At 41.4% G+C, this 19,033-nt stretch overlaps 1 pseudogene; it reads left to right on the forward strand.

The window, feature by feature from the left end:
• Positions 1–2,407: 2,407 nt before the first annotated feature.
• Positions 2,408–2,515, forward strand: LOC149166337 (small nucleolar RNA Z278; annotated as a pseudogene).
• Positions 2,516–19,033: the final 16,518 nt, after the last annotated feature.

Below are 19,033 nucleotides of genomic sequence, written 5' to 3' on the forward strand. Positions count from 1 at the left end.
AAAACGAGAGCCAATGCAGCGCATCCTCGTAGATATCTTCTGCTGGATCTGGAACAATGTCTCCACTGACACTATCAATCGCTTCGGCAAGCTGGTTCCACTTCTCCTCCCCAATCCGCTTCACCAACCGATCACCGTCGGCATCGTCCCCAAGAAACAGGTCCCCGGTATCATCATCCGCAGAAATCTTCCCCGCATCGCCCCGGGCACGGCCCCGTCCCCAGCGCCTGATGCTGCCGCTCTGCAGCGACCTGCCAGCAGGAACCGCACGATCCCTGATTTTTAACCTCGGTCACAGCTCCCTTCTCTCTCCAATCGAACTCCTCGGTATGCGGATTCCCAGCCTTGAAGCTGAGGATCTGGGCCTTCCTCCCGCCATATGTCCACCAGATCTAATATCCCTCAAATGAATTCTGATCGAGTTGAAAGACCCCAAACTATAAGAAGAGTACCAAACATACTCATTCGCCCTGGCTTCAAGAGGGCTACAAAAGCACCTGCAACTGCAACGTAGCTACCTGCTAACACCTCAAGGCGCTGAAGATCCATGACTGCTTGATGTATAGAATTTGATCAGCGTCAAACCTTCTTTTAAAAGGTACCATCAACGAGTTGATGCCACACCAACTTAACTTTTCAAGGGCTTCAGCAATCCCCAAATCACGTGCTTCTTGTCGGACAGATTGATACTTAGTTCACGCGATATTGCCTTCTTCCACGGATGCTTCACGCAGTGATGGCCTTGATTGTTCGGCGTCAATCAAGACCAGACCTTCTCGGCCTCAATCAAGCAATTCAGATCCAACACGCTGTCGGATTGATGCTCACCTACAGGCATCCAACGCGGCCTCCTCCACGCAGCTGCAATTTCACGCAGAGATTTTGGCGATCTTGCAGAGATCCAAAATGTTCTCAACTGTTTGTCCAAGCACGCAGGCTTTTCAAACAACACGCAATGTAGTTTTTTTTTTCAGCTCAAGATCGGCGCGTCTTATCACCACGTAATCATGAAGGTCTTCGCGTAGTTCCACACTGTGGGGTCGGCTCAGCAACAATGAAAAAAAAAATTGATGGACAAACAAACATATACTACACTCTTTATTTTCCCTCAGCCCAGGAGGGGCCAAGCCCAGGAGGGGCCAGGCCCTCACAGGCTCTGATACCAAGATAAAATTACAGACAGTCAATATATTCTATATATTCTTGAATGATTACACACATATTTATACAATCAGTAGTCTTAAGATAGGAATGCTATCTTAGACGTACAATAGTGTGGTTGAGAGATTCTCTCAACCACACACTAAGCTAGGAGAAACTAAATTCCTATTACATAGGAATAAACTCCTCAAATAGAAAAATACAACCATAGACAAGTAGGAATTAATTATTTCCAACTGTTGCTGTTACTTCTCATTTCCATCGAGGAGTCTTACGGTCCTATCCTATCCTTACCACCGTCTGACATGTGTTCATTAGTTTATCAATATATCTTAATGTGTTTATTAGTTCATCAATATATCTTAATGTCTTCAATATATGTTAATTTACTTAGGGCAGGTGGCTGTTGGACATTGGATAAACCAACTTTCCCAGTGTGTCCTTATCTCTCCTTATCTCTGGCGATGCCATCGTTTGGTTTAATGACAATCATGATTCCCGACAAGTGGTATCAGACTGGTGATGCGATCATTTGGTTTAATGACAATCGCGATTCCCAACAAGTGGTATCAGACTGGTGACGTGATCATTTGGTTTAATAATAGTCGTGATCCCCAACAAGTGGCATCAGACTGGTGATGTGATCATTTGGTTTAATAACAGTCGTGATTCCCAACAAGTGGTATCACACTGGGAATCGTGATTCCCAACAAGTGGTATCAGAGTGTAGGTCACGAGTTCGATACACACCTGGCTCGTTGGGGGGAGATTGTTGGATATTGGATAATCCAACACCCCCACCTCTCGTGGATCCTTCCTATCTCTGGCGATGCGATCATTGACTAAAAACTGTGGGTTTTTGGTCTAACAGCAATCATGATTCCCATAAGTAACCCCCTTTTATTATATATATTGAATCAAACATTAAAACCTCTTAACAATTTCTCTCAACCATTCTAGATGAATCCTTGAATCCATGTCTATCTTCTATTCTCGAAGTTGAGTTGATTGTAACTGTAATAGAAGGGCTTCTTGTAGCATTTTAAAGCTATGTCTGTTTTTCTTTTATACATTACAGAATTATGTTACAAAAGTAGGATTATACGGAGAGACAATCATCGTATTTAATGCTCTGCTAACTATCGTGTTTAATTCTATATCTTATTTTTATGCGCATGCTCTATAAGTAGATTACTAATGGTCGATTTTCATCTTGCGCACCTATAGTTTTAGGTGTTGGTTAGTGGCTCATGATGATATCAAACCAAGGATTGGAGTTGCAGATGGATCAAGTCCTTGATATTCAAGGAGAACCTACTTGGAGTTGCCGCTGCATTTCAATGGCAATATTGGTTCTTTGCCAAGGACCAATAATATTATACTATCTACTAGATTTTTGAAGTGGAGTACCTATTTGATCTTGCCATCGCATGTCAATGAAACCATTGAATGCTTACTTAGGCTTTTATTTTCGGATTCTTTGTTCTCTTTAAATACGAACGGTTTCCTGATGGACGATTACTCTGCTCTGATCCTTAGGGTAGTGATAACATTTCTTTTTTGCTGTTATCATTTTTTGCCCTCTTTTGCCACAATTAGAAGAATATATGATGTATTTTGTCTATTTCTAACAATTAGATTGTTTTGCAATGCTTATCTTGGGGTGATGAATGATCTGACAATGATTTCTTTTATGACTAAATTACTAATGCTCCATTTTCATCTTGCCCCACCTATATTTTTCATAGGTATTGCGTAGTGGCTCATGATAATATCAAATCAATGATTGGAGTTGCAGATGGGTTCCAAGTCCTTGATATTCAATAAGAACCTACTTGGAATTGCCATTGCATTTCAATGGAAATATTGGTTTTTGACTTGGGCACAATAATATTCTACTACTATCTACTCGATTTTTGAATAGGAGTAACTACTTGATCTTCCTATCACTTGTCAATGGAACAATTGAATGCTTACCTAAGCTTTTCCTGTTTTGGAGTCTTTTTATCTTTTTAAATACCAATGGTTTCGTGCTGGTCTTGTTAACATTTTTGTTTCACTGTCATCATTGGTGTTTGTTCTCTTTTGACGGCCACAAATGGAAGAGTATACACTGCTATTCATTCTACAATCAGGAATGTAGGGTGCATGTTTCAATGTAATAACGTGCTGCTAATGGTGATTTGCCCAATATTTGGAGTTGCTAATGGTGATTTTCCCAATATTTGGAGTTGCAAATGGTGATTTTCCATGGCTTGAATGTTCAGATAGTGTGTTTTTAAATGCAAATGAAGGAATGTAGAGTGTTATCTCACAAGTTCTTCCTAAAAGCAAAGTCCAGACCTATCTAGGAGAAGAACTACAGACACAAACAAGCAAAATTGAAAGAATGTACAATTTGTTATCTCACAAGTTCTCCCTAAAAGCAAAGTCCAGACCTATCGAGGAGAAGAACGATAGACACAAACAAGCAAAATTGCCCATTGTCACTTTGGCAATTTTGCTTCTCACTTCTAGGTTAGTTCTTCAAACATGAGGAGGGCTTCCCTATTTAATTCTAAACCTGTTGTTGCTATTGGTGAATAGCGAAAATAGTAAATGACTAAATGTTTGATTCCTTCAAATGTGCAAGTGACTTGATGAAAGAAATGATACCGTGACCATGCCAATTTAGGAGCCTTCACAGAAATTTAGGAGTATTCAAAGCGCGCATTTGAGAAAATGAAATTAAGTTTCATACCACGAAAATTTCATAAATCAACATCTAGCAGTTATACACGGATGTAGATGTCATTTTCTCAAGGCCAACTTTTGATATCATTCAGACGTATGCAAATTTGTAACATAAAATGAGGCTTATTTGTCAGGAATAGAATGTAAAGGTTGTTCAGATAGTGTAATGCAATCAATTTATGCACCAAGCTTATACCAAGATTCGCATTAAAATCATTATCCATGTTTTATCTCATTCACTTGCTACCGTGGAAGCATCAAATGATCTCGAAATGCAACATATAAGATGAGGCTCAAGTTTAAGCATTTCATGACCCAATTTTCGAATGGCGGTTAATTATCAAATAATCTCGAAATGCAACATATAAGATGAAGCCCAAGTTTATAATCTCGAAATGCAACATATAAGATGAAGCCCAAGTTTGCACTTGAGTGCATGGTTCGCGCGGTGGGGGCTGTCGGCTTTCTCGCACCTCATCTTTGATCGATCCCAGTTGACGTGGCTTGATGTAGCGCTGCGCAGGCTATCATAATGCAGCTTTATCGTAGTTAAAAATGCTTTATCCTAGTTAAAAATGTGTTTAATGTGATGTTTGATGTATATGTAAAATATTGTGCAAATCAACCCTAATAATAAAAGCTTCTTCCAGGGGACTTGGCCCCTTTTGAAAAAATAAGATGAACCCCAAGTTTAAGCATTTCATGACACAAATTCCAGATGGCGGTTAATTACATTGCGAAACTTCATAGAAAGATTCACAATTCTCGAAATGCAACATATAAGATGAAAGCCCAAGTTTAAGCATTTCATGACACAAATTTCAAATGGCGGTTAATTATATTGGGAAATTTCATAGAAAGAAGGATTCACAATTCTAACGGCTGAAATTTCTTTCATGCTATCAATTTATTTTAGAACTGGATTACGCAATGCATGTTTCAGGTAATAACCATGAAATTCACCAATTCATATCAATACTGCAGATGATACAAAATCACATCAATTTTCTTGCTAGGAAATAAATGTGCTTGACAATTATCAATCGGAGTTTTCAAATTTTGATCACAGATGCAAAGTTAGTGTATTAAATTTACAAAACTTTGTTGTCTAGCTTAGTGGTGAGTGTGATTTGACCCTTTTTTTATTATTTAATTTTTGTTGGTAGTTAATATAAATTTTGTTTGGTCAAGTTAATGAGCTCCAAGTTTACAAGAACTTGTGGTGTTGCCCATGGTATTCATAGGGAATATTGTCTTATTTAAAGGGGAATTAAATCAACTTAGATCCAATTTACATCTTAAACGATCAAATCTCTTGAGGTGTGAATATTTTAAGATTTATACAAGATTTGATTTTTCTTGGTGCTTTGTAGATTCAAAATTAAGATGGATCTGTTAGGGTCTTATAATTTATAGGATCTCAAGGTAATTGAGTGATGTATCTCAACAATTTCATTTTGTAAATATTTGTCAATCTGCCAATGATTTTTAAATTAAAAAATATAGAATAAAAGTGACAAAATGGGTATAAAGAAGAAAAATAAAGAAAAAAACAAAATATTGAAAAGAGGAAAAATTGAATTCCATCAAAAAAGAAAATAAAAAAAGAATAACATAGTTGTTGCAAGTCTAAATGCCACTACTTATACATAGCTTTTGCTTCATTTCTGTAAAATAAAGTTGTGTGCAACCTTTTTGCTTCATTTCTGTAAAATAAAGTTGTGTGCAACTTTTTCAAAATGCCACAAATCTGTCAATGATTTCCAAATAAAAAAATATAGAATAAAAATGAAAAGAGGGGATAAAGAAAAAACAAAATATTGAAAAAGAGGAAAAATCGAACACCACCAAAAGAAGAAAATAAAAAAAGAATAATACTTAAAGTGTTAAGTCTAAATGAAAAGAGGGGATAAAGAAAAAACAAAATATTAAAAAAGAGGAAAAATCGAACACCACCAAAAGAAGAAAATCAAAAAAGAATAGTAAAATAAAGTTTGCTTCATTTTTGTAAAATAAAAATAAAGTTGTGTGCAGCTTCTTCAAAATGCCAAATGCCACTAATCCGCCAATGATTTCCAAATTAAAAAAATATAGAATAAAAATAAAAAGAGGGTATAAAGAAGAAAAATAAAGAGAAAACAAAATATTGAAAAAGCAAATGATTTTCAAATAAAAGAAATATAGAATAAAAATGAAAAAATGGTATAAAAAAGAAAAATAAAGAGAACAAAATATTGAAAAAAAGGAAAAACTGAACTCCACCAAAAGAAGAAAATCAAAAAAGAATAATACTGAAAGTGTTCTACTCGTACATAGTTTTTGCTTTATTTATGTAAAATAAAGTTGTGCGCAGCTTGTTCAAAATGCTACAATCACTAATTTTAATTTAATCATACTGTTTAATCATGATTAGGTTTCTTTAAATTTTTGTGAATTAGATAGAGAATAAGGGTTTATCTAACAGCGTAATCTGGGTAAATCATTAGTTAGATAGAAAATGACATTGATCAAATTGCTTAATGTGGGTCAATAAAAGAAATAAGAAATATGTTAGATAGTTTTTCATTCTGCATAAAAGAAAATAAAAATGGGTTTGCTAGTCTAAGTGCACCCTGGAGACATAAATAAAAATGTTAGTTTAGCTAATGGTAGGTAAGTTAGGTGATTGGGTGAATATCTCCCTATTAAAATTTTATCATAAGTTTGAGAATATAGCAAAAGAGGCAAATGTGCATGCTATGGATAATGTATTTCAAAATGTTTCATTATATTTACTTTACCCTAAGTTTGAAATCTCAAAGTGCACGTTGTGGATAAAATATTTCACACTTTCATTACCCGTCTTTATCCTAAGTTTGGATAGCAAATATTAAAAAGCGTAAGTGGACAATATTTTTTGTTGTTTGCGATTAACACTCGGTCGCATTTAGCACCTCGGTATGTGATCCCCTGCTCCATCCACGACTCTTGTTCTTTTTCGGCACCCCTTCACATTCTCCCTTTACCACCCGGGGGGGGTGGCGCGGTCTGGAAGGTAGTTTCTTCTGCAAGACCCCATCCTTACGTGGCGACTTGCCCACATTCCGCAACCCCCAGTGTATACCACCAATTGCTCCCTACCCCCTTTGAAAACTGCTTCCCCCTCGTCCCTTTACCGTTGTCTTTATTTGAAACCTCCGACACTCCTATCCCGCCATGTATCCTTCGCCTATAACTCTTGTGCCATTTTCAACGGGACTTTACTTCCCTGTTTAAGTAAATTTGATGCCCGTCACTCTCAATTTTTCACTGTTTCTGCTATTTACAGTGCCCTTCAACAATCTCCATCAGAACATTCCTACGACCAGACTGCGACATTCACTGACTTCCTTTCTTTCGCCTGACACATTGTTTTAGTTTCTGAGTTCGGTAAGCCCTCCTCTGCTTATTCATACTGTTCTAAAAATCTTTTACAGTCATGGCTCCTAAGACCAAGACCCAAGACAAAGCCATTAATCCTTTAATTCCCCCTTCCATAGATTTGGATCATATACCATTAGCAGACAAGGATTACAGAATAAGTGAAACTCTGTGTGACTGTGATTTCTTGGAGTTGTATTGTTGGTTAGAGGATAAACACACAGATAAGACTGATGAGATAGGACTCTAGGAGTCAAACCTCCCCCACTATATCTTTCTCTTGACATTCCAAGCCCCAGAATTTACCAGAAGATGTCAAGCTTGTTATGTCTCTGCTCAGAAAGCCATAATTGTCTCTGTAGGTGACATTCATTTCACCATTACAGCGAAATCCATTGATCAAATGATGCTAACCCCTAGTGTGGAAAATGTTGTCCCTTTCTCCCTAAAAACCCTCACCCAACCTTATCAGAAGCTAGATTTTGCCACCAGAGCTAGAATTTTTGAGATTTTCCTACTAGAGAATGCCCAATTGCCCAAGAAGAATCCTCCATATCCTTCTTCCATTTTCCCTGATCAGACCAAACAGATTATATCAATCATTTCTTACATCTTAGGTTATCATTCTATTCAATGGGTAGATGATCCCATTCTAGGATTCCTCCACATTTTCCACAGACAGCAAGCCCTCTATGATTTTCAATTTCAATCAATTCTTGGCTGACAATATCCATGAGAAATTTATTAAATTTTCTACAAAGCAAGTGTTCAATTACACCTCTGTTTTGATTTACATGTTCATTTATTACCAAGCAGAAAAGTTCAATTTTGCATTGCAAAAGTTGGATGATGTAGAGGACCAACGACCAGTGATCTTTTGGACCTCACTGGTCATGAGAGATCAGAAGGAATTCACATACAAACAATTCATTGAAGACTTTGTTCATCTAGCTATGAACATTTTCAATAGTGCATCGCAACCTAGAATGAGTGAGGAGATCAAAAGAATTTTGCATCTATCAGACCAAGTAAACACTGGAGATTGGTACTTGTATGAAAACTACAGAGAGATTAGAGCCTATGGATGTGAATTGGCCCCCTATAAACTTTTTAAGTACCTCCCAATGAGGATTTTTGCACTAGAGTATATCAGACATATGTTGAACTCAGATGATATCCACTTTGCAGTGGCCAAGAAGAAGGCATAATTTAGGATAAAGACACAGGCAGGCCCATTTGTGTGCAACACAAGGACAACAGTGAGGAGGCAGATAAAATATTGAAAGAGATGAAGTTCAGTGTGAGCTTCACATGTTCTTATGACACTTGTGGCACCATTTCGAAGCTCAGAGTAGAGAACAAGAACACTCCCTACATACACACTTCTAGGCCAAACATAGAGCAATATGCCAATCATTTAGAGTGGACAAAAAATACCTTGCAGGAAGTCGAAGAGAAGCTTGTTTCTACTTCTAGTTTGTAGATTCCTGCCCCTTAGGAGAAATCAAGCAAAAGGTAGAGGGAGGAAGGATCATCATTTTACTACTGGAAGTGAAGCTAGAGAATTTATAATCAATTATAGAAAGAGACCCAAGGTAACTCACAAACCAGAAGTAGACAAAGAGACTGAAGAGCATGCATCTATCATCATCACAGATTCACCACCTGCAACCACCAAGTTCACTACATTTTCTTCTGAACCTTCATCTTCACAAGGTCATAAAGATACTGAGCTGGATTCACAAACTGTCCAAACAGATAAAGAAAAGACAGTTTTTGACAGGTATAGAGAAATAAAGCTCAAGAATGAAATCTTGAAGAACAACACTGACAAAATAAAGCTCAAGAATGAAATCTTGAAGAACAACACTGACAACCAATTCTGGAAGCAGACTTCCAGCTCCCAAAGTAGATTGTTGTTAGTATTTGATACTGAGCATGGTAAAATACAGATGACCTTTCTTGAGGCCTATATTCCACAGTCTAAATCAGCCGCTGATATCAGAGGTAGATGAAATTTACCGCAAGGTAACAAAGTTAACAGTGCGAGATGAAAAGAGATGGGAAGAGTTACTTGATTTACTGGATTAAGGAATACACTGGAGTAGTAAAATGATTTTGCCAGCGCAACAGACAACACGAGAGTCAGTTCAAAATTGCATTCTGGTTTGGGATGACTCAACAACCAAAACCATCCAAACAAAGCCACCATTCTCCTCAACAGCCTATGTGGCCTATTCTTTTGTCAAGTTTAGATGATATTAGTTTGTAATTAGGCTAATAATACACTGTTGGTTTGACAACAATTTTGTAAAGCACTATTGTAATTTTTATTATAAATACTTCACTATTTGAAGTATTTTTTTTTAACATGATCGGGTGCTTATCTATTATAAAAACTGCTAGGAGCCAAGTCCTGTTACATATGTAGGTAGAAATAGATAAGGAGAAGTCCAAAAAGGGTTCGCAGACCCTGACTTCTTATAGGAAAACTTGAGTAGCACAGATTGAAAAAGAAAACGGCTGTATAGCCTTACAAACAGACCTGCGAGAAGACAAAATTTACTAGTCATTAGGCAGATTGCTAAAGCTGATTGACAGAGTCATCAATCTGAGGTTCTTTCTTAACACTTGCTCTGGTTGAAGTCTCAGCTTGCATACTCTGAGTGATAGATTTGATGTGGGCGATTGCCTCCTCCATGTGGTTACATTTTTCCTTTAGGCTTTCTATCTCTGCTTTTTGTTTTTCCAACTTCTTTCTCTTTGATCTGCTATCTGCCTGAAAGTCCTCTTTGAGCTCGTTGAAATTTTTGACGAACCTTGCTATCATAAAGCAATGGGCTTTACATAACGTGCAATTGTTGTTTGCAATCACTCCGTCCAAAGGATTCTCGGGTTGCTTTGTGTTTTCTAGAGTCTCATCATGCACTCTGTTTTCCGGAATCTCAGCCATATCTGGGGAGCGATTGGGGAAGGGGATGTAGTGCAAGAACAGGGAGAAGGGACTGGGGTAGAAAAGAAGGAGAGGGAGACCGGTAGAGAATGAGGGAAATGCCAAGAAGAGGGAATAGACCAGGGAAGAAACCACGCATAAAAGGGAAGATTAGGCACTGAGATTTACCAAACTATTGTGCAGGTGAAGAACAACCAAGCAGATGGCGAACTTCCAAGCTTGGAGACTGCTAAAGACACCCCTGGAAGCTTTAGAAGACGATCTCACGACTGTGTTGAACTGTTGGCGGCCTCGCTTGTTGCAGAACTTCTTGAGCTGATTGCCAAATATAGGACCTTTACTCTCCTGTGAGTATAAGAACGTGTTTCTGATGTGCTCATAAAGAGAAGGGTTAATGGATGTATAAAGCGGAGAGGAAGGGTGAGTGAGCAGAGAGTACGACGTGAACTTGATGGTCTGGCCAGGATTAGGATTAGACTTGAAATCTTTGTAGCAGTCTATGGAGATTTTGAAAAGACTCCTACCTAAATTCTGCGTGAGAGAGTCACGAGAAAACTGGGAGATCGAGGTCCTGTGATCGGTCCAGAATGAATGAGTGGTAAACATGGAGAAGGGAGGATCGTAGTTCAAGACATGACAGGCTGCGTGCGACTTGAATGAGTTTGGCCAAAGATCACAAGAGGAGATGTGGGGAATGATTAGACAAAGGGTCGGGAATACGCTGATATGACTGGTCAGAGAGTTTGACAGGCAGCTAAGCCGACTACGGGATTGGTTTTTCATATATGGAGTCATTTTCCCTAACTTGACCGATCTGTCTGTTGGATGCCTTAGTGGCATAGTGATCCGCTTCTGTGTTGTTGTCTCTTAGGACATGTTTGAAGGTCGTGTCCCCCATTTCTTTGATGTTATCCGCAATCCTGAGCTTTACATTATTAAGGGCCTCTTTTTTAAATTCTGTCCCCGACACCATAGCTGCAATAACGATGGCCGAGTCTCCCAATATGATTGGATTCCTAATTCTCAGCCGGTTCAGGATGATGGTGCCTAAGTAGAGGCTGTATGCTTCTGCCAAATTGTTGGACATTTGGCCCAATCCCCATTCATAGCTTACAAGAGTTTTACCTTGACTGTCCTTTATGATACCCCCTGCTCCAGCTTCCCCCGGGTTATTTTTGGAGGCACCGTCGAAATGCAAAGTGGGGCGATTCTGGTCTAGAATCCATTGACTTACTTCTTCCTTTGTGCCTCTGAGCTTCCAGTGTATTCTTCTCGTGCATGCTTTGGGGTGAGCTAGTTGGTTGTTGCTGTAGTTGATGCAGAATTTGTTGTACCATTCCATCTCTTCTTTGTGCCAGCTTGATTGATCTGGAGGAGCGACCAAGTTTGCACTTATTGTTTCAGATATGAGCGCTGTTGTTTTTGCCAGTATACGGGCAGGATTGGGCTTCTTGTTATTGAAAATACAGTTATTCCTAGCTAACCAGATTTGCCAACTAAGAGTAGCTGGGATGCATTTCCACAAACGGATGATGTTGTTTTTACCTTTCTTAGGAAAAGGGTAACATTTTACCCAGTTTTTTTGAAGAGAGGATAGCTGATCAAAAGTCTCTTCAATTTCCATTGGTCTGACAATCTGAGTCCAGCAGCTTTGGGCGAGGGGGCAGTGGAAGAATAGATGGTGACTACTCTCCTCCTCAGCGCGACAGAAGCAACATATTGATGGCCCCAAGATCCCTCTTTTCCTTAGGTTTTCAGCTGTAAGCACCTTTCCTTTGAGGAGAGTCCAATTGAAATGTTTGACCTTTGGTATGCACTCTGATTTCCATACAGTTGTGAAGAGGTTCCATTTGGCTGTTGAAGTGGATGCCTGGAGAAATTTGTAACCATCTTTGACAGTGAATTTCCCTCCGCTTGGCTCCCAGATATACCTATCTTCAGCCCCTATGTTGGTGGGAGCAGCGCCTGTGAGGGAGACCTTAAGATTGAGCCATAGATCTCTGAGTTCATTGGGAATTTGAAGGTCCTTCCAGCCCTGCCAGATGTTTTGGTCCCATATTGAAATATCGTACAAGGAGGTTAAATTTTTTGCTTCCATCCAAATTTGCAGAGGCCTGAGATTTTGGAGGAGGATTCTTGGTTTGGCACCCATGATTCTATCAGTCCAAATATTGACCTCCTTGCCGCTTCCAGGCACTTTGGAAATGTTCTCTCTGAACTGTGGGAGGACTTTTTTAATGAGCTTCCAAACAGGGGTGCAAGATCTTTCAGCTATTGTTTCGGAAAGGAGATTAGAATTTGGTCCATTAAGGTATTTCCTTTTCAAAACCTCCACCCACCAAGAGCCTTTGCCGATGAGAATTCTCCAAATCAGTTTAAAGCCCATAGCACGGTTGGAGAGGCTCGGGATTTTAATGGCTAGTCCACCCTTATCATAGGGAAGAATGACTTGATCCCATTTGACAAGGCTAAATTTTTTAGATTCTTGCTTTCCCCCCTGCCAGAGGAAACTTCTCATTAATAGTTCCATGTGCTTATGTGTACTAGCGGGAGCCAAAGTGACCGCATACTGGTAGATGGGGAGAGCAGAGAGGATAGCCTTTATAAGGGTCGTTCTACCAGCCAGATTTAGCCAAGAAACTCCCCAACTTTGAAGGAGACCTCTCATCTTTTCTATATGTTTGGCCCAGATCTCAGCCTTGACTGTTTCTTTGGCTAAAGGCAGACCTAGATAAGAGAAGTAACTCCAATTCCTTTGCACTGGAATGTCCAGTATCAAGGAGATTCTTTGCCTGATTTGGTCAGAGACATTCCAGGTATAGATCTTGCATTTTTTATTATTCAGCATCCCTCCTGAGGCAGCTAGGAAGGCATCCAAGACTTTCTTGAATCTTTTTGCCATTAGGCTTGAGGCTCCCCCAATGAGAAGGGTATCATCCGCAAAGAGCGAATGATTAATCTCTTTAGTCCCTCTTTCTATACCAATTCCAGTGATCTCTTTTTGCTTGCGGAGTTTTTCTAAGTGAATGCTCAAAGTTTCCGCCATAATGATGTATAAGAAGGGAGAGAGAGGGCAGCCTTGCCTCAATCCCCTGGTGCTTCTAAAATACCTGCTTGGGCGACCATTAATCAGGGGAGCAGTCCAAGGATTGGAGATGCATCCAGAGATGATGCTTATAAAATTTTTTGAGATCTCGAATTTTTTGAGGATCGCTGTTAGGAAGTGGTGGTCGACACTATCGAAAGCGTTTTCCATGTCGAGTTTGATTATCATGCTGGTGGGCTCCAGTATTGTAGCAATAATGCTACAACTCCTGGAGCTTCCTATCTATAATTTTATCAACCCGGTAGTTCGTACAAACTTGGAAGCGACGGTGCTGTATGCACAAGTACTAGCTCTTGTCGCAGCTGTCACTTGGTCAGCTGGCACAAGTCCACTAGGGCTCAAGCCAACTTCTATATGCTCTCAGAAGGAGCTTTATGAGTGATGGATGAAAGCTATCTCGAAGAAAGCTAGCCTACTTTGCAAAAAGGAAACTGAAAGCCAACAAAGCATGGAAACCCTAGTAAACCCTAATTTGACTAGCTAGACCCTTACTATGCAAAACTGTGAATGAAACCACTACCAATAATGCCATTACTTGCAGTGAACTGAAATACATGCATCTATGCTACTTGCATCTGAAAAGACATTTTTTTGTATTTTTTTCATTAAGTGGTTGGATTTATTGTGATGATGCTTTTGATTAGGGTTTGGTTGTGCAGGAGCGGTTGGAATGGAATGGAAGCATGGGCAAGGTCAGGATGGATAGGGGAGGTCCCAGAGGGTCTCTAGCATCAGTCCACAGAAGTCTACCACGTTCGGATGCTCAGCAACCGAGTTTGCAGGCTTCTACAGGAAGTCTGCAGGGGATCCTACAGGAAACTCAGGGATTTCTACAGGAAGTCTGTGCAATTCTACAGGATGTTTGACCGTGGAAGTTTTGGGAGATGGTGAAGTGTTGGAGTGGTGTGGGAGGATAGGTGAGATGGAGATGGAACTGGTGATGGCTCAGGAGCAGAGAAATCAGATGGAGGAAGAGTGCATGCAGTGGGTTGATGGCTGGAAGGATGGGATCAAAAAAAGGTCAAAAAGATGAAGCTACGTGGCAATGGATGAATTGGAGGGTAAACGAGCTGGACAAAGGCCGAGTAGGCGACTTGAGGAGAGGTTAAGAAGAAGAAGAAGGAAGTGGAATGATGTGGAGTAGTGTAAATGAAACAAATGACTTATGCACCAAAAACGAGAATTCATTAACCTATGATAACTGTGCCATGAAACCTATGAACAGCAATGGAAAACCAAGAAATGAAACTCGTGCATGGAAGTGAAATGTAGAAGTATGGTTCAATATCAAAAGTGCATGGATGGATCTTCAACGAAAATGTCTATGTTGCAGCTTGCATGGAAGTGAGAAGAACTGCGTTTCTTTTTGGTGGTTGGTTATGGACTGCACCCCAATCCCTAAGCAGAGATGGCAGTGAGCTCTAACAACCTTTTTCTGGAGCTCCAATGAATTATATCTATCCTCTTCTAACCTAAGCAACTGGAAACAAATTCACCATAAACTAATCCTATTCAATCTCATGAAAAAGACTAAATTAACAGACTGTAAATTCAAATTGCATGTTAAAGTAAAAACTCAAAGTGCTGGAACGAAATGCAAACAACATTACAACACCGAGGAGATCTATTGCTCTCAGGTTGGGCCCTAACCTGAGAGCTATAGCTCCCTTAAAAACTCATAATGAGATCAAAATCTGCCTGCCTTTATTCATAAACGAAAATCTGATGTCATGCCAAAACTGGCTTACAAAAGGAACAAAACACCGAGCTGTAGCTCATACTTCCAAATTACAAGAGCAATACAAAAGTTAAAAAAACTTCTATCCAAGGCTACGGCCTCAGTATTTATGCAAAATGATCATCCAACAGGTGTCCTTGATTTGTGGAGCTCGGTTGTCCAACTGAAGGTTAAACTGCTGATCCTGTAGAACAGTTATAACTACTGTTCCTGTAGAACAGTTGGCTGCCTCTAAGCTCGGTGGGGAGATTGATTGGAGCTCGGAGCTATGGTGGGAATCACGAGGAAGGTCCCCAAGACCGTGGACATCCTCTCCTAAAAACCAGCAGTGCCACCTCACTGTCTCCTTGTCTCCTTTCTCGTGGTCTTTGCTCCCTTTTTAATGCCAAAACCTGAAATCATCATGTATTAGTCACGTGGATAGAATGCCTACCCTTCTTCCTACAAACAACACGAATAAACCAAGAAATGAATGCATAAGCAATAAAAAATGAATGGTTTGAGCAGAGCAAGTAGGCCAAATGAGCCCAAATTGTACCAAAAATTGGGGCTCATCATCACCCCCCAGCTAAACTATTTGCTCATCCTTGAGCAACTTTGCTCTGGCTCCTCGTCTTTGGCCGAGAACTAGAGCCCGAAGCATGCTTTTCCTTTCCTGTTTTTGGTGGCCCTGCCTTTTCTGCCGAGGGTGGCGCTTCTTCCTTTCCTGTTTTTGGCGGCCCTGCCTTTGCTGCCCCTGGTGGTGACGAAGGTGGTGCTTCTTCCCCCTTTTCTATTTCCTTGAGCCGGGCTTCGGAAGGCGATTGACCTATTTTTCGTGTCCAGGAAGTTATTTTTGGGCTTCCCTTCTCGAGGGTGGCTGATGTTTTAGAGGGGGTTCTTGCACTGGGTGAAGTAGGGACATCCCCTAAAATGGTTTGGCTGCTGGGTGGAGGCTGTGGCTTGCTCGTGGTTATCCTCTTGCTTCTCCTAGCTTCAGATGGTAGAGGGGTCTTCCTCTCTCTCTTCTCCTTCGGCTTTGGAGGTGTACTGAGGGCGGCCAGCGCCGCTGCTGCCTCATTTTCTAGAATACCAGCCTTCTCTTTCTTGCGTTTTTCTCTCTCAGAGCTCCTTGTAGAGGGCCCCTCCTTTTCAGATTTCGGGCTTCTTGTAGAAGACCCTGCTTTGCCCACTTCCGGGTCTCCTGTAGAAGAATCTTTCTTTCTCGATTTTGGGCTTCCTGTAGAAGACCCGGCTTTAGCCACTCCCGAGGTTCCTGTAGAAGCCCCTGCTTTGGTAGTCTTCGGGCTTCCTGTAGAAGGCCCTTTCTCTGTCTTCAGGCTTCCTGTAGGAGCCTGTTTCTCAATGACTTTCGGGCTTCCTGTAGAAGCCCCTTTTTCCAATTTCGGGCTTCCTGTAGAAGCCCTTGTCTCTGTCTTCGGGCTTCCTGTAGAAGCCTGTTTCTGCAATTTCGGGCTTCCTGTAGAAGCCTTTGTCTCCGTTTTTGGGCTTCCTGTAGAAGCCTTTGTCTTTGTTTTTGGGCTTCCTGTAGAAGCCTTTGTTTTTGTTTTCGGGCTTCCTGTAGAAGCCTGTTTCTGCTTTCCTGTAGACACAGGTGTCTCCACCTCCGCTTGCTTGCCTGCCTGAGTTTTGCTTTTTGCTTTGGTTGCAGGTGCTGTTGAGGTACTTGGGCTGACGTGGACCACCTCAGCTTTGTCCATTCTGCTCTTCATCCTCTTTTCTCTTGCTGACAAGATAGGTGTGCCACCTTTTTCTTTGTCCTCCTTTTCCTCATGCTTCTTCCTTTGTTCTCTCTTCTGTACTGTGGTCGGGGTCTTCTGGCCTTCTTCTCTCTGTCCCTCGACCACTGCTTCTTGTTCCTCACTACTGGAGGAACCCGTTTCTTCGATCAACATTTTAATGTCTCCATCTTTTGTTAAATTCCGGAAGGATTCCCATGAGAGGGGGACCTTATATGAGTGCAGCGCATCCTCCACAAGAAGCTTGATCAACCCATGGTGGGCTATCTGATCTGGTATGCCCTCTTTCAGCTTTGTGGCACACTCCATTAGAGACTCCAGTAGGTAATAAGGGATGCTCAGTTTTTGTTCTACAGGAAGATCAATTCGGCGCCTCAATTCAGTGAGCAGCCGAAAGTGATATGCATACACGATGCTGAAACGGCCTTCACAAGTGATATATTTCATGATTTGCACACTGACTTCATTCCATGGTGGCGACAGGCTCGTTCTTCGCACCCCATTTTTGTCCTCCGAGAATTCTTCCTCAGGTGGAAAGAATTCTTTCTTTGCCTGCTGGCTCAGCTTTCTTTCTTCCTTATCCCACGACAAACCCATAGGAAGTTCTGTGATCCAACTGATATGTTCCGGGGTGAGCTTGAGGCTTAGACCTCTGAAGTTCACTGTGGCCAGTGTCTGGGATTTAGGCTTCAGAGCCTGCAAGAATTCTTCGGCCACTTCATCATCGTAACCCTGCAGCTTATCACAAAAAGGCATCCATTGTGCTCTGGTGAAGAGCTCTACCACTGCCGGGTTTTCCCTTAACTTGGTTGAATCAATGGGTTCCCGTCTTATAAACCCACCCGGCATGATGAACACGGTTGTTTTAATTAAAGGTGGCAAATGCAAAAGAGATTTGGTCTATTAAGACAGAGCATGCACATAATCCACAAAATTCAACACAGTCTACTTATACTGACATCCTGTAGAATGACAGCATAGGCACAACAAACAACAATTCCACCAATATCTTTATGACCAGACTGTGGACGATGGTCTTGCCACTCTTACTAACCAGTTGCATGAAGAGTTCAGGGTTACCTCTTTAATTGGCCACCTTTTTTCCGTGAGGCACCCGCTTCCCTGTAGAAGACTGCGTTCCTGTAGAGACTGCGTTCCTGTAGAACTGCGTTCCTGTAGAACTGCGTTCCTGTAGAAACTGTGTTCCTGTAGGAGCAGTGCGCAATTCTCGGGGAGGACTGTAGTTGGCCCGCGCTCGAGGTGTGCTTCACCGGCGTTCTGGTAGCCAACAGCTCGGCGTATCAAAGTGCAGAGGAGATCAGAATAGCCACCTGAGTTTGAAGTGGTGGTTGATAAATGCATGCGCATGATCTAGCCGATTAGATTTTGAATCGGTGCAATCCGTGGCGCGGGGGGTGAGCTGTCCCCGCCGGACCGTTGGGCGACGTCATCCATCATTCGCCTGCGTATTCACTTGCTGCCGCATCCATTCCCACAGATCTGCCGCCGCCTTTTTCTGCTAAACTCATTGTTTCCGACGGGAGTGTTCTCACGTGCGTGCCGCTCATTCTCTTTGTCGTGGCCGCCACCCAAACATCCAATTACACTTTAACTAGCCGACGTGGCCAGTCGACTGGCCATACGGCCGCTCAACCATTCACTTTTACGCCATGCAAACAATTCAAAGTAAAATTCATGCGATTTGATGGAAGGAAGGGTCGAGACACTTACTTGCGTGGCTGCACATGATTTTTCCAGTCTTTGGACGATGGTGAGTGGATCTACCTGCTGCATGCGAACTTACACAGACCCGGAGGCTCATGGTTACAGGCTGCCGACGGTGGAGTGGATGCTTGGGTTGCATGCGCCCACGTTTCCTTGCAGATGGCAATGTTGTGAATGGTATTCACTCTAGCAGGTTGAACTGTTACAGGATTCCCGCGAGGTGTCTCGTAACAGTTATTCCTCCTTGGGTGCATGCTGCACGATGGAGGATCTGGCCTTTCAATCACGTTCCCAGAGCTCTTGATGCATGCGGTATGAGATCCCAGCATTTGTTTAACTTTGAAAATGTCTTTTCCCGCGAGAAATCATCGATCTGCTTTGTTAGTGCAGGGAACTCGGTTGCATGTCGACAAGGATGGTGGAGCAAGGTAACCGCGATGTGCAAGGGTGCCAACAGAGGCTTGCATGCATCCAAACCA

Source organism: Pinus tabuliformis, chromosome 5_1, assembly GCF_031772625.1.
Source record: "Pinus tabuliformis cultivar Carrire ecotype Pingquan chromosome 5_1, CPIR1, whole genome shotgun sequence".
NCBI classification, from domain to species: Eukaryota; Viridiplantae; Streptophyta; class Pinopsida; order Pinales; family Pinaceae; genus Pinus; species Pinus tabuliformis.